The sequence below is a fragment of the Dermacentor albipictus genome, chromosome 6 (assembly GCF_038994185.2).
Source record: "Dermacentor albipictus isolate Rhodes 1998 colony chromosome 6, USDA_Dalb.pri_finalv2, whole genome shotgun sequence".
In the NCBI taxonomy this organism is placed as follows: Eukaryota; Metazoa; Arthropoda; class Arachnida; order Ixodida; family Ixodidae; genus Dermacentor; species Dermacentor albipictus.
In genome coordinates, this window is record NC_091826.1 from 67096599 (window position 1) to 67111105 (window position 14507).

At 47.3% G+C, this 14507-nt stretch overlaps 1 protein-coding gene across 1 annotated transcript in view; it reads left to right on the plus strand.

The window, feature by feature from the left end:
* Nucleotides 1–14507, plus strand: part of LOC139047030 (phospholipid-transporting ATPase ABCA3-like) — a 177823-nt gene that overhangs the window by 43796 nt on the left and 119520 nt on the right. The gene's annotated exons all lie outside the window — the stretch shown is intronic.

Genomic DNA, 14507 nt, shown 5'->3' on the forward strand with positions numbered 1-14507 from the left:
TGACGATGGCAATATTCACTCAGAGTTCCAAGGAATCCAAGAGTCAGCCTGGGAAGCTTTTACAACTTATAATGCGCCAATACGGCCCAAGCACGCGAAAACACATTGGAATGAACAACGTCGTGCTGGCCTATTGCCGCTAAGGTTTCACCAGAAAATTGTAGTCAATTATGTAACATAATGAATCGCTGCTACAACCATTGAAAGGGCTCTAAGTTTATGCTTCCATAAAAATAACGCGTCGTTATATGGGTCAGAAACAACAATTGTTTGATTGATTGATTCAATATAAGGAAAGTTTCGCCTTCAGTGGCTAAACCGGCCAACCATGGCTAAAAATATTTCGTGTTGCTTTTTAATGTCTTTTTAAAATTTTGTGAAAAGATAATTTTTCACTCAATCAAAAACTTCATGTCAAGTGCGTGCTTACAGGGGGGAAAAAACCAGCAACGGCAGGTGGCGGGGCATCGCGAATAAAATAATGTGGGCCTGAGTGCCCAGTGCGTCATGATTAGCATTTATTTGTTGTAATTAGGTTATTTCAGCCGTGTACAGCCGGTCATGGTCGCCGTCGTATTGCCGTTGTCAACACACAGACTCGCAACATGCACTGTATCCGTGGCCTTATTATAATGATTATCATTATCATTTAACGCAGAGACGTTCCGCCATCTGGTGGTACTTTACGGAATCTCATACGAGGCTACAGATGCCGATGTGTGCAATATATCTCACATATACAATTCGTTCCCAATGTTGGCGGGGTCTACGTAATCCTTCTTTCGCATGCCGTTTTGAGGAAGCAGGCTCAGATTCACAAGCTGCCGTTCATCTGAATTCTGGTAAAAATTTTGTTTGTTTTTAAACGCATGAAAGGAGCTACAGAAACGATCTCACGCTATAGGTGCATGTATATGATGCTTTGAAAAACACTATTAAGTTCTGAACTAAAACCTACAGCCGCCAGATCAGTATATGAAAGTTATCTAACCTATCAATTTAGCCAATTCTGCCGAACACACTCAAAAAAAGACAGGCAGGTGTCATTCTCCAAGCGAATAGGATCAATGTTTGTTTGTTGGAACAACTCTGCATAAGTGAGGCAACAGATGATAACTTCGTGGAAAAGATCTTTCAGCCTGCATGTGTTTGCTCTGTATAACTTATAACACATGGCGCACTTGGCGCAATAGTTACTAAAGGCGTGTTTTTCCCATCGCCATAGTATTTTAAACCAATTACATATTTAACATTTCAAGGGCGTAGTTTCTCCAGCACCCCGCAGGGGCGTCTGCGTGAGCAGGCGTTTGGTGTGTTGCGACACCACGTACCCGAGCACACGAGGGTTGGACCCTCCCGCGTGTAGCCGTGCGCGGCTTAGCCGTGTCTGGGGAAAAGGGGATCCTGGGGGTTGAGCCGATGCTGGGTGTTTGGACCTTTAAGGCCCCCCGGCGGAGGCAACACACCTCTTCGGCCTCTGCTTCACATAGACGGCACCTCCAGACTGACCCACCTGGAGGAAATCGGCAGTCGCCTTTCCCTGTCCCCCTCTTCAATCTTTTGCTTTCTCTCTTGCTGTTTCTTCTTTCCTGTCTACTTATCACTTCTTCTCACTTGCGTATTCTCGGCGGCAAGGGTTAACCTGGAGTAATTATCCAAACTTGGGTATTTTATATTTGGTTATAGCGGCGATGCATGGCTGGCGTCTGCAGGTACTTTCCCGACCTTGTAGCGTCCCCTTGTTGGGCTCGGTGGTGGGTGGCCACCATCACCGCCAAATTTCCAAATTTTGTATGGCAAACGCTTTTCCCCCACTGCCTGATCGCTCCCTGAAGAGGAGGCGCACCGATGAACCTTTCAGCTTCTTTATCCAACCAAAACAGTCATTTCCGAAATACCACGTTGTTCACAGTCAACACGAAACTAAGACAGTCCGAATGATATCACCTTTTCTTGTAGCCATATCCCTCACAGAAGCAATAGGCCCAGGATATAAGGTAACAAAGATGGGAAGCGGTGATCTTCTTCTCGAAGTTCGCGACAAGCCACAGTACGACAGACTCTCGAAACTTGTAGCGTTCGAGGACATTCCCGTCCCAGTAGGCCCACACAGGACGATGAATACAGTGCGTGGGGTCATCTCGGAAGATGACCTTCTCGAACTTAGTGAAAGTGAATTACTAGAAGGATGGCAGGAACAGAACGTTGTCAAGGTGCAAAGGATTAAAATAAGGCGAGATGACAAAGAAATACCAACTAGGCACATTATCATAACTTTTGGAACCAGCATTCTTCCCGAATCAATCGAGACCGGTTACTGCAAGCTACGTGTCAGACCATACATACCAAACCCGCGTCGATGTTTCAAGTGTCAGCGTTTTGGGCAAGGGTCACAAACCTGCAGAGGGCGTGCGACTTGTGCCAAGTGTAGCTCCATCGAACACTCTTCTGACGTTTGCAGTTCAGCAACCCACTGTGCCAACTGTGAAGGAGACCACCCTGCTTACTCGAGATCCTGCCCTTCGTGGAAAAAGGAAAAACAAATAATAGAACTCAAAGTAAAACTAAATCTGACTTTCCCAGAGGCACGCAAGCGTTTCTTTTCCAACAATCAGAACAGTCCTTCCTACACTGATGTGGCGCGCCGGGGGGCAGCGCCACATCATTCGGCGCCCGCCCAAGTCACTCGGAGAGTGACGGCGGTCACGCCATCCACCCCCCTCACTGGAACAGCCAGCGCTGTTCTGTCGCCCGCAAATGAGGGCCAGCAGACCTCCGGGCCTGTTGTACCCAGGGCCACTGCCGTGCAGATCGGCCCACCACTCCCGCGAAAGTGCCTGCTCCGCGGGCACTATCCACCGCCTCAGACGAGGTGATGGATACAAACACAAATCCGGCGTCTCAGACGCCCAAGGACCGGCGCAGCTCCCTCGAGCGTACCGGGAAGAAAGAGAGAGCTCGCATCAAGGGGCCTGGAAAGGTCTCGTGAGCTTATATAATCTATATTTCCTAGACACACAGCACAAAACACATACATTATGGATACGCAGATAATACAATGGAACGTCAGGGGTTTACTCCACAACCTAGACGACATCAAGGAACTCTTAAATAAGTACAATCCAAGGGTGCTGTGTGTCCAAGAAACGAATCTTAATGCTTCACCCACGAACTTTCTCCCACAGTATGCCATTTACCGCAAAGACCGCAACGACGCCCTTACCTCGTTTGGCGGTGTTGCAATAATTGTAGATAAGAGTGTTACTTGCCGGCAATTACCGCTTAAAACACACCTAGAGGCAGTTGCAGTCCGTGCGATACTGTTTGATAAACTGGTAACAATTTCCTCACTATACATCCCCCCGAATTACCGTCTTTTAAGAACAGAATTTCAAAGCCTTATGAATGAACTACCCGAACCTTATATTGTCGTCGGAGATTTTAATGCACACAATACTCTTTGGGGAGGTTGTCGTTGTGATGCTAGGGGACGCTTAGTAGAAAGCTTCCTCTTCACTACAGGTGCATGCTTACTAAATAATAAAGAGCCTACATTCTATGGCGTGGCAAACAAAACATTTTCATCGATTGATTTAAGTATTGCATCTGGTACACTCGTACCGTATCTAGAGTGGAACGTGCTTAAAAATCCATATGGCAGCGACCATTTTCCAATAGTCATAAAATCAACAAAACGTGATGAATGCTCTCCATACGTCCCCCACTGGGAAATCGAGTCAGCCGACTGGAAACGTTATAAAGAACTCACCCGCATGACTTGGGAAGACATCTCTGCACTTTCTATTGATGACGCCGTGGCATATCTGACAGCATTTATTGTTGATGCGGCGTTACTGTGTATCCCTCAATCAAATAGATCGCCCTTCAAACGACGTGTTCCCTGGTGGAACGCGGAGGGCAAGGAAGCTCGTAAGAATCAAAATAAGGCGTGGAGTCAACTTCCCGAATCTCCAACTGCCGAGAATCTGATAAATTTCAAGAAAATAAAGTCACTAGGCAGAAGAACACGCCGCCGGGCCAAACGGGAAAGTTGGCAAAAATACATTAGTAGCATCAACTCATATACAGACGAGCGGAAAGCCTGGAATAGGGTCAACAGAATAAAAGGCCGCGAAACTCATCCTCTACCTTTGGTAAACAATCAAGGAGACACTATTGAGGACCAGGCTGATTCGCTAGGAGCACATTTCCAGTACATCTCCAGCTCATCCCATTACTCAGATACATTTCTAAGATATCAGCGACAAGCGGAACGACAGCCTATGAACCGGAAAGGAAATAAAAATGAACCTTACAACCGGCCATTTAACATGGTAGAATTTCAGGCTGCACTGAACTGTTGCAATAAATCAGCTCCTGGAGGCGATCGAATAGTTTATGAGATGATTGAACACCTACACGCCGAAACACACAAAACCCTACTATCACTTTTTAATCCCATATTCTCCGCCAGTTATATTCCATCTGCCTGGAAGCAAGCAGTCGTAATTCCTATTCTCAAAGAGGGCAAGGATCCAACTTCGGTCAGAAGCTACAGGCCTATAGCCCTGACAAGCTGCCTATGCAAACTCTTTGAGAAAATGGTAAATAGACGCCTAATTAATTATCTTGAAAGCAACACAATACTAGACCCCTTGCAGTGTGGTTTTAGGGAGGGTAGATCTACGACAGATCACCTTGTCCGCATGGAGGCGAATATCCGGGATGCGTTCGTGCACAAGCAGTTTTTATTAGCGGTATTTTTAGACATGGAGAAGGCATACGACACAGCCTGGCGTTTTGGAATTCTTCGTGATCTGGCTAGTATGGTTGTCAGAGGTAATCTGTTGAAACTGATCCAAAGCTACCTCTCTAATCGTACTTTCCGTGTGAGGATTGGTCAAGTGCTGTCTCGTCAATTTACGCAGGAAACAGGTGTGCCACAAGGTGGTGTACTGAGCTGCACGCTCTTCATCGTAAAAATGAATTCCCTCTATAGCGTCATACCACGAACAATGTTTTATTCAGTGTATGTGGATGACGTACAGATAGGATTTAAATCATGCAACATTTCTATCTGTGAGCGACATATACAGCTTGGCCTAAACAAAATATCTAAGTGGGCTGACGAGAACGGATTCAAGTTAAACCCCCAAAAAAGCACATGCCTTCTATTTTCGAAAAAGAGAGGTATATTACCTGACCCTGCTATCTATCTTAATGGACAACGGCTATCTGTCAGCCACGAACATAAATTTTTAGGAATCATCTTAGACTCTAAACTAACATTTGTCCCTCACCTTAAATATCTGAGAGCGAGATGTCTGAAGACAATGAATTTGCTAAAGCTCTCGTCCCGCACATCTTGGGGAAGTGACAGGAGATGCCTTTTGAGCCTCTACAAAAGCCTTATACGGTCCCGTCTCGACTATGGAGCAATAGTATATAGCTCTGCTGCACCTAGTGCTTTAAAGATGCTAGATCCCATTCACCACTTGGGTATACGCCTGGCTACAGGCGCTTTTAGGACAAGTCCCGTAGAAAGCCTGTATGTGGAGTGTAATGAATGGTCATTACATCTCCAAAGGACATATTTAACCTTTTCCTATGCTCTCAAGGTCAAATCAGATGTTCAGCATCCACGTAACTCACTAATTCATGAAGAGTCTACAGCCAGATTATTTCGTAACCGCCCAGCTATTACACCTCCGTTGAGCCTTCGTTTGACAACACTGACAGAAGAAACAGGTGTCTTAGTCCCAGAGAATGTCCAAATGGCACCCACTCGCCTGCTCCCACCATGGGAATGGCAGACCATTGAATGCGACGTCTCTTTTGTAGAAATATCTAAGAGGGCACCAGAAGCACATATACAATTCCATTTTCGTGAACTTCAGGAGAAGTACTCCTGTACAGAATATTATGCAGACGCTTCCAAGTCCTCTAAAAGAGTTTCCTACGCAGCTCTGGGACCTTCATTTTCAGTATCCGGAGCACTAAATCCACACAAGTATATTTACAGCTGAAGCCTACGCTATGCTATCGGCTGTTCAAAACATAAGGCTCACAAAACGTGCTAGGGCTATTGTATTTACAGATTCATTAAGTGTAGTCAGAGCTCTACTTAGACCAAGAAAATATAAAAACTCAGTGTTTAGTGAGCTGTACAGTCTGTTGTGCTCCCTATATATGTTCAATCAAGTGATTGTCATATGTTGGGTACATGGTCACAAAGGTATAAAAGGCAACGAAGCTGCTGACGAAAACGCTGGGTCAGTAACTTTTAGTGATGCAGATTCAAATATCCCCATCCCTGCCGCAGACCTAAAGCCTTTTCTACGCAGTAAATTGCGGAATCATTGGCAAGGCGAATAGGATAAACAAGCAATGAATAAGCTTCACATAATAAAACCAAAACTGGGGAACTGGATAAATGGGAAAATAGCAAGGTACAAAGAAGCACATCCTAGCCGATTAATGATAGGCCACACATATGGCACCCATTCTCATCTCTTGACTGGGGGCGACCCTCCCAGTTGTGTTAAGTGCGGCAATAATCTCACTGTCCTCCATGCTCTTATCCAGTGCCCTGCAATAGAAACAGAGAGGAAAAAGTATTTCCCTGCTGCATATCGCGAGAAATTACCCTTTCACCCTGCATTTTTTCTTAGCGATGAACCGCTTTTTAATCTGCAAACAGTCTTAGAGTTTTTAGCCGAAGCGGACACCCTGAAAATCATCTGGCCAGGCAACTTTTAAGCACATGACTAACAGCCCTGCCTTGAAGGGCTCTCTTGAAACGCTGATGTCAGTGTTATGGTTTTATTGCATCATCTTTTAACGAAAGCCCATTGCCATAGCCCACATCACGTCCTAGTCACTGTAATTATTTTAGCACCTCTATATTCCACTCCACTTACAGCGTACGTTTTTAGGCCCTTTTACAGCCATATCACATCTACCACTATGAGTTCATTGTGCAAGTCATCCACAATACATCGTCAACATTACCACCTGTCATGGCGCTCTTTGGCCAAACCTGGCCCTTGCGCCGTAAAACACCACACATCATCAGTTTCTCCAGCATATGCCGCGAGCTCTCACACAAGCGGAAACTATGATTTTGTAAACATTTATTATTGCCGATGCCGCCCTTTTACGCTATGTTTTTTTCCTTGGACTATTGCTGTCGGAATGTCTGCGCTCGTAGCAAGATTTATCTACTCAAAAACCCTCCCAGGAGGGACATAATTTTGTTTGGGCTCCAGCCCTTTGTTAGAGAATAAATGCTAGCGCTTAATATATTCTGAAGTAGCATTAGTTAATAATGACTAGGCTTAAATATTTAACCTTAATTATTCTTGATTTGGCTAATTTTCAAACCTAAATTAATCGACATTAGCCTCACTGTTCTTATATAACCTGAATTAATCATCACTAACTACGCCTAATTTCATCGTAAACAGTCTTATTGATCTTTCATTAACCTGAATTATTCTCAGTACCTCTTCAGTACTCACAATATGTAGTCATAATCAAAGATTTCAAGTCATACGTAGTCATAAGGCATTCTCATGTATACTTTATAGGACCACATGTTGATGATGATGATGCGCGTCGTGTAACGCGTTACAGAGGGACGGACCGACGGGCAGATTTCAGAAGCAAGTAGCGCCTCGAATGCTTCCACATTAGAACAGCCTGCGCTCTTTGGGGCGTATTTCTGTTGGGGCGTATAATCGTAACATATATTGCGTGCCCTTCCTGTCTCTTTAACGCTGTGCTCTCGGTACTTCCTCATCACAAATGGCATACGCTTTATCAGCGAGACACATAGGGCTGTCGATAGCAATGTAGCAAGCATAGACTTTTCAAGAAGAGAACTGCAACCAAGACAGAGGCCTATTATTGTTTGACTACAAGATATGCCCTAATAGGTGTAAACGTTTTTTAGAGCTTATTGTTTTTTCTTGAACGTCATCACCAATTTTAAAAGCAAATTAGGCAGGCGTGTCTGGTGTCTTTGCGCGAGCGTCGCTAGTAGAAGCGCTTGCACATTCTCGAGCGTACGTGAGCACCCGCTATCATTCTTGAGTGCGGATCATTGCCCCGTTGTTGTGTGCTGGAAGTAGTTGATCATCAGTAAACCAACGCGGTGTACAGGATGTCCAAACTATCATGCAGGAAGATTTAAGTATACGCATGTGCCACGTAGCTGGACGAAGGTAGTGTTGTTGACCATCGCTTTGAGAGGAGGAGGAGGAATAAACTTTTATTGTAGAACCAGCACTTTATGATGGCCGGGCCTACGCCTCCCACGAAGGGACGTCGAGGGCTTGCCTCCCCGCCGCCTCGCGGGCGTGCTGAGTCGCCCAGGTTTGGTCGTCGAGGGCGGAGCTCCGCAGAGCCTCATGCAACCTCGACGAGAGAGTCGTGGTGTTAGTCTGTGCGTACTGTGCTGGGCACTCCCATAGCATATGCGGAAGCGTAGCCGGGTGAATTCCACACCACCGGCAGTTGGGGGTAGTGTAGACGTCCGGAAATATAAGGTGGAGGCGGGCGGGTGAAGGGTACGTATTTGTTTGTAGTAGACGCAGGGTGGTAGCCTGCGCCCGGCTGAACTTTGGGTGAGGCGGGGGGAAGATTCGGCGACTCAGGTAAAAGGACTTAACGAGATCGTTATAAGTTGTCAGACTGTCCCTGGTGTCCAACTCCTCTCCAGTAACTCCGGCGCGGTTGACTAGGCCTCGCGCAATGGAGTGGGTGACCTCGCTGAGATTGGGGAGGTGTGGGTGGACAAGGCCCGCATGGGCCGCGATCCATGTTAGGGAGATTATGCTGTCTTTAGAGTGTGATGCCTGGCAGAGGATGCGAAGAGCTTGGGGAGAAATACGCCCTTTGCTGAAGTTAGTAACGGCTGAGCGAGAGTCACACACTATGGTGTGACAGGTGGGATCTAAAGTGGCCAGGGCGATGGCCACTTCTTCAGCCGTTTCTGCAGTGGGGGTAGTGACGCTGCAGGCATGGTGAAGGGCTCCATCGCGTGTGGCGACGGCCACAAATCGTGTGCCATGGGAGTATCGGGCTGCATCAACAAATGTGACGCCAGGTACGTTGGCAAGGACTTTTATGATAGCTCCGGCCCGAGCTTGGCGCCGGGCCCTGTTATATTCAGGGTGCATATTTCTAGGAATAGGGTCTATGTAGATCCAGCTACGGATGTCGGTCGGGATCGGTTGTTTGGGGCCCTGTTGCTGATGGTAGGTGAAGACAAGCGTGGACAGAATAAAGCGCCCTGTTTCAGTATGGGTGAGCCGTTCAAGCTGAGAGCGTTGTTGGGCTTCAATGAGTTCGGACAGGTTGTTGTGAACTCCCAGTTGGTTGAAGAGTTCAGTGCTGGTGCAATGCGGGAGCCCAAGTGCTTGCTTGTAGACTCCTCGTATGAGGGTGTCGAGCTTGTTCTGCTCAGCCCGGTAACAGTTGAGGTACGCAGCAACGTAGGTAATGTGGCAAATGACAAAGGATTGGACGAGTCGGAGAAGGCTTTCTTCTTTGAGTGCTCCTCGTCGGTTAGATATACGTTTAAGAAGTCGTAGGGTGTTTTGAGATTGGGCACAGATCTTGTTGAGAGCCAAGCCGTTGGAGCCGTTGGTAGAGATGGTGAGACCGAGAACCCGGATACTAGGGACGTGTGGGATAGTACTGCCATCTTGAAGGCGTAGGGTGCTGGCGTCACAGGGTCAGTGATCAGATTGGTGTTTGGGAGGGCGACCCCGCTGAATGGGCTTATATAGCAGAAGCTCCGATCTAGCCGGCGAACAGCGCAGTCCAGTCCCTTGGAGATAGGATTCAACCGTGTCAATCGCCGGTTGGAGGGCTGATTCCACTTGACCATCACTGCCTCGGTACGACCAGATGGTGATGTCGTCGGCGTAGATGGTATGGTTGATATTGTCGACTTGCTGTAGTTGCTTGGCAAGGCCAATCATGACTAAGTTAAAGAGCATGGGAGAGATAACTGAACCTTGCGGGGTGCCTTTGCTGCCAAGGGGAAGCTGGTCTGATCGTAAATCCCCGGCCGAGAGGGTAGCCGTGCGATTGGAGAGAAAGTCACGGATCTAATTGTAGGCTCGCTCTCCCAGCTGGAGGTTGGAGACTTGGTCATGGATAGCTGCATGGGAACTGTTATCAAAGGCTTGAGTGAGGTCGAGTCCGAGAATGGCTTTCATGTTACGGGAACGATCGTTTAGCACTTGATGTTTGAGCTGCAACATAGCGTCTTGAGTAGAATGGTGAGGGCGAAATCCAATGATGGTGTGGGGATAGAGAGAGTTGTCCTCGAGGTGGCTGTTCATGCGTGCTAAGAAGGCGCGTTCCATCACCTTGCCTACGCATGAAGTGAGGGAGATGGGTTTTAAGTTATTTAGGCTAGATGGTTTGCCAGGCTTTGGGATTAGGATAACGTTGGCAGTCTTTCAGGCGGCTGGAAGGGCACCACTGCGCCAGCAATCGTTGATGTAGTCAGTCAGATGGGACACGGACTCATCATCGAGGTTGCGAAGGCTTTTGTTAGTCTTAATTAGTCTTAATTGAATATCTTCTCAAATATTGGGGTTAGCTGAAAGTGTCAATGAGAACATTGTAGAGCAACACAAGCAATTCCCGATACAGCTTGCTCTTGCTCAATGCGTGCTATACAAAAGTGTTCCCGCGGGATCGAATCCCGGCCACTGCGGCCGCAGTTCGATAGGGGCAAAAACACCCGTTTACTTTGATTTAAGTGCTCGTTAAAGAACCCCAGGTGGTCGAAATTTACGGAGTGCTCCACTACGGTGTGCCTCGTAATCAGAAAGTGGTTTTTGCGCGTAGAACCCTACAATTTAAACAAAAGTGATTTTCCGAGCGTGAAAGAAGCCCGTGAATACAGGGAAAGTGCCTCGAGTTGTGCGGCGATTCCGCGTGTGTTCTCGGGCTTCTTTCACGCTCGGAAATTGTTGGGTCCGTTGCGTTGGATCGTTGGGCGCGAGACGCCCGGGGTCCTCCACCAGCGCGTGCGAAAGTGGCCATAATAAAGACCAGTGACATGGGGGGTGTGCCTGCAGAGCTGTCACTACGTGCGAGAAAACTTTAGATGATCACGGCTATCACTGACGTCACTGATGGCTCGGTTAACGGCAACCTTGACACGCTCGGGTAGGTCCAGCGCGATGATAACGACTCTATCTTGTGATTCGGGCTGCAGGTCCCGTCGCTAGCTGTCGTCATCGTGTCGTGGGCCAAGGCACAGAAGATGCGCACGACACACATCCGCACACAGCACACACGCCACACACCATCCGCGTCCACCTGAACTGGGTGCCCGCCGGACCGCGTACTGTCACTACGGCGGTCATTGGCAGGGCGAACGTTTCCTTCCGCACGAAGCAGTTTCATCTTGTGCACGCAAATGCAATCACGATCCGCAAATCTACAGCGCACCACGAGAAGATAATCGCCTACCAGTACAATCACAAGCACTCATTGAAGTTCATGCACGCGGTGTTGTCCCGGGTAACCGGCCTCGACGGCTTGTATATGACCAATGCTGTAGGGAAGAGTTCAATTGCCACTCCGTGGCAGAGTGTGCCTGCTGCCATCTGGCCGATGAAATGACTTGACTCGCCAAGCACAGGCTGCACACGATCGTGGGGCGGACTCTGGAGTTAGTGGAGAACCACAACTTTCAGAAGTCTGTAATCATCGCTGCCACCAACGTGCAAGGACCTCGGTCATTGACTGACAAGGAGACTCGGTCATTTCCGGGACGGCCTTCAGCACACTCTAGGAAAAGCGGAGGGACAAACCCACCCACATAAGCAGGTTGGAACACGTTCAGGCATACAGCCAACGGCTAAAGTCCTAGCACACCGGCCTCGCTTGTACAAATACGTTCTCGTGGGTAATTTCACGATCTAAGTCATCACTCTGTGCCTTTCACCCAGTGGTAACGATGTAATAGTGCACAAACGGTATCAGAGATGTCTGCATGGGCCACGTCACTTACACACCAGCGCCGCCATCTACAGCAGCGTCGAGGTCACCCAAGAGACGATGCAGCGATTCATGTATACGTGCTTGATACCCTACGACAAGCCCGGGTTCACAAGCTGCTACGACAACGCTGGAGAACGAGGAATGCCGCTCGCCATTTGTGGGCACTTGAACATCGACCTCTAGAAGGCTCAAAACGCGTGGTTTCCGATGTACACGAGGAGAGTAGACCTGCCACTAGCATAAGACGCTCTCTTCTGGTGGACCTGAATCAGGTAGACCTTCAACTAGTGAAAATACAAACTTGTCACGTATTACGCGACTCATTTGGCATAAAACAATTGTTTCGAAGTACTGGCACGCATTACCGAAACATTAGACCTCCATAAAAGAATGAACAATACGATCATGCTGAAGCAATCTCCGAGAAGGTCTCAAAGTTTTAGTTGGAATGGCGGACGACAAAGTTTTGTAGCCTTTTAGGCCACCAATTGATCGCGCACTTGGAAGGCTGTTTTCAAAGATGCGATGTTAAAAAGGTAGGTGAGAGATACGAGAAGAAAATCTAAAGGGAACTTCAAGTTTAATAGACTGGTGGAGCGTAGTTTTGCAATACTGTTTGATATTTCATCTCTGGGAAGAAAATATTCAGGCAAGGATAACGTATCTAACGTCATATAACATTTTTTCATCAGCTTAAATTACTACCCCCCCTCCCACCCTCCATTACCCAGCGAATAAGAACGTACACTGCCGCTACTGAAGCATCGCCTTCTTCCATGTCTCCTGGGACCAGAGGTCGCGAGGATATCTGTCACACCCGAACTCGGGCGCCATGCTCGTTTAGGTTAGCTTCAGTGCGCCGCGGAGAGGGCACTCGAAATGAGCTCCACTCCGTTGTTGCCCAATAGAGCATAAAACCACACTAGTTCCTTTAACACTACAATACGCTGTGGAAAATAATTACGTAGACGTGCGAGCTTAAGTGTGTCGTTCTGTGATAAAGTGGGCTCGTCAGCGCACGAAAGCTGGTGAAGGTCATCCGGCTTGGTGACCGGTTCCTTCCAAGTACTTTCGTAGCATTGCCCTAAAACAGCTTATTTATGACTAGTTGCACCCAAGAATACTCGCAAAAGCAGCATGCCGTGGTCTTCCAGAAGACCGTCGCTGACTTGCCCTATCGCGGCTCGTGATTGATCTATAATGCGGGAAATCAGGTTGAACCTACTGACCGCATGTATTCTATGACTCTCATCCTTGGGACCCCAGAATGTTCTAGTGACGTTCCAGTGCGCAGACTCGTGTAATTTGAACTTCATTTGTTTATTACGCAGTATATACGTACAGCAATACTCTCAAGCGTGGCCCTGAAAAACAGTTTATTTTCTTCTGCATACGTCGATCTTGGCCTTAGGAGCCTTTATTATTGGCAATCTCAGAAGTGTAACATCCATTTGTACTTGTTCGCATTCATTACATACCATTGAGAAATATCTGAACCTGCAACAAATGCTGCGCTATCGCTTCCTTGTACCAACTGCTTGCAGATGATCTTTGCGGCTGGTTCGCAGGTATTTCGGAAACGGCTGCAACGTTATCAAATATTTCTGTGTGAGGTCTGTGAACTGCTTCACACTGCGTCGAAAAAAGCTAGCACTGATGTCGTCGTTATAGCTAATGTCCTGGCTCGTCGGAGGAAAGCATGTTTGAATAAACGCTTAAACTCAGTCCACATACATTACACATGATAATTGGAATAGTGTTGAAAATATGGTCCACTTAGTGAAACATAAATGGAACGATATTAGGAATGATGCAAAGTAGCAGAGACAAGAAGCTCCGAAGAAGGATGAGCAGGCCAACGACTTTCGTTGCACCTAAGTTCCGTTTATTAAGCGGTACACATTTTTATGTATGTTCCGTCTGTTTAGTGGGATCAAAGTCAGATAAACAGTGCAGGTTCAGCCAGGTTCATAGCGTAACCATGTCATCAAATTATGGTGATTTAGGAATGGAGAGCTAATGGTCACATTTACCCTCACCCAGTCTGCTCTCTTCTTATCCCTTAACGTTACACCCATCATTCTTCTTTCCATAGCTCGTTGCGTCGTCCTCAATTTTTGTAGAACCTTTTCGTAAGCCTCCAGGTTTCTGCCCCTTACGTGAGTACTGGTAAGACACGGCTGTTGTACACTTTTCTCTTGAGAGATAATGGCAAGCTGCTGTTCATGATCTGAGAATGCCTGCCAAACGCAACCCAGCCCATTCTCATTCTTCCGAATATTTCAGTCTCATGATGTGCATCCGCGATCACTCCCTGCCCTAAGTAGATGTATTTCGTAACACTTCCAGTGCCTCACTACCTATCGTGAAATGCTGTGCTTAGTTTTCTGCAGATTAAATTTTAGACCCAACATTCTGCTTTGCCTCTCCAAGTCGGTGAGCATGTATTGCAGTTGGTCCCCTGAGGTACTAAG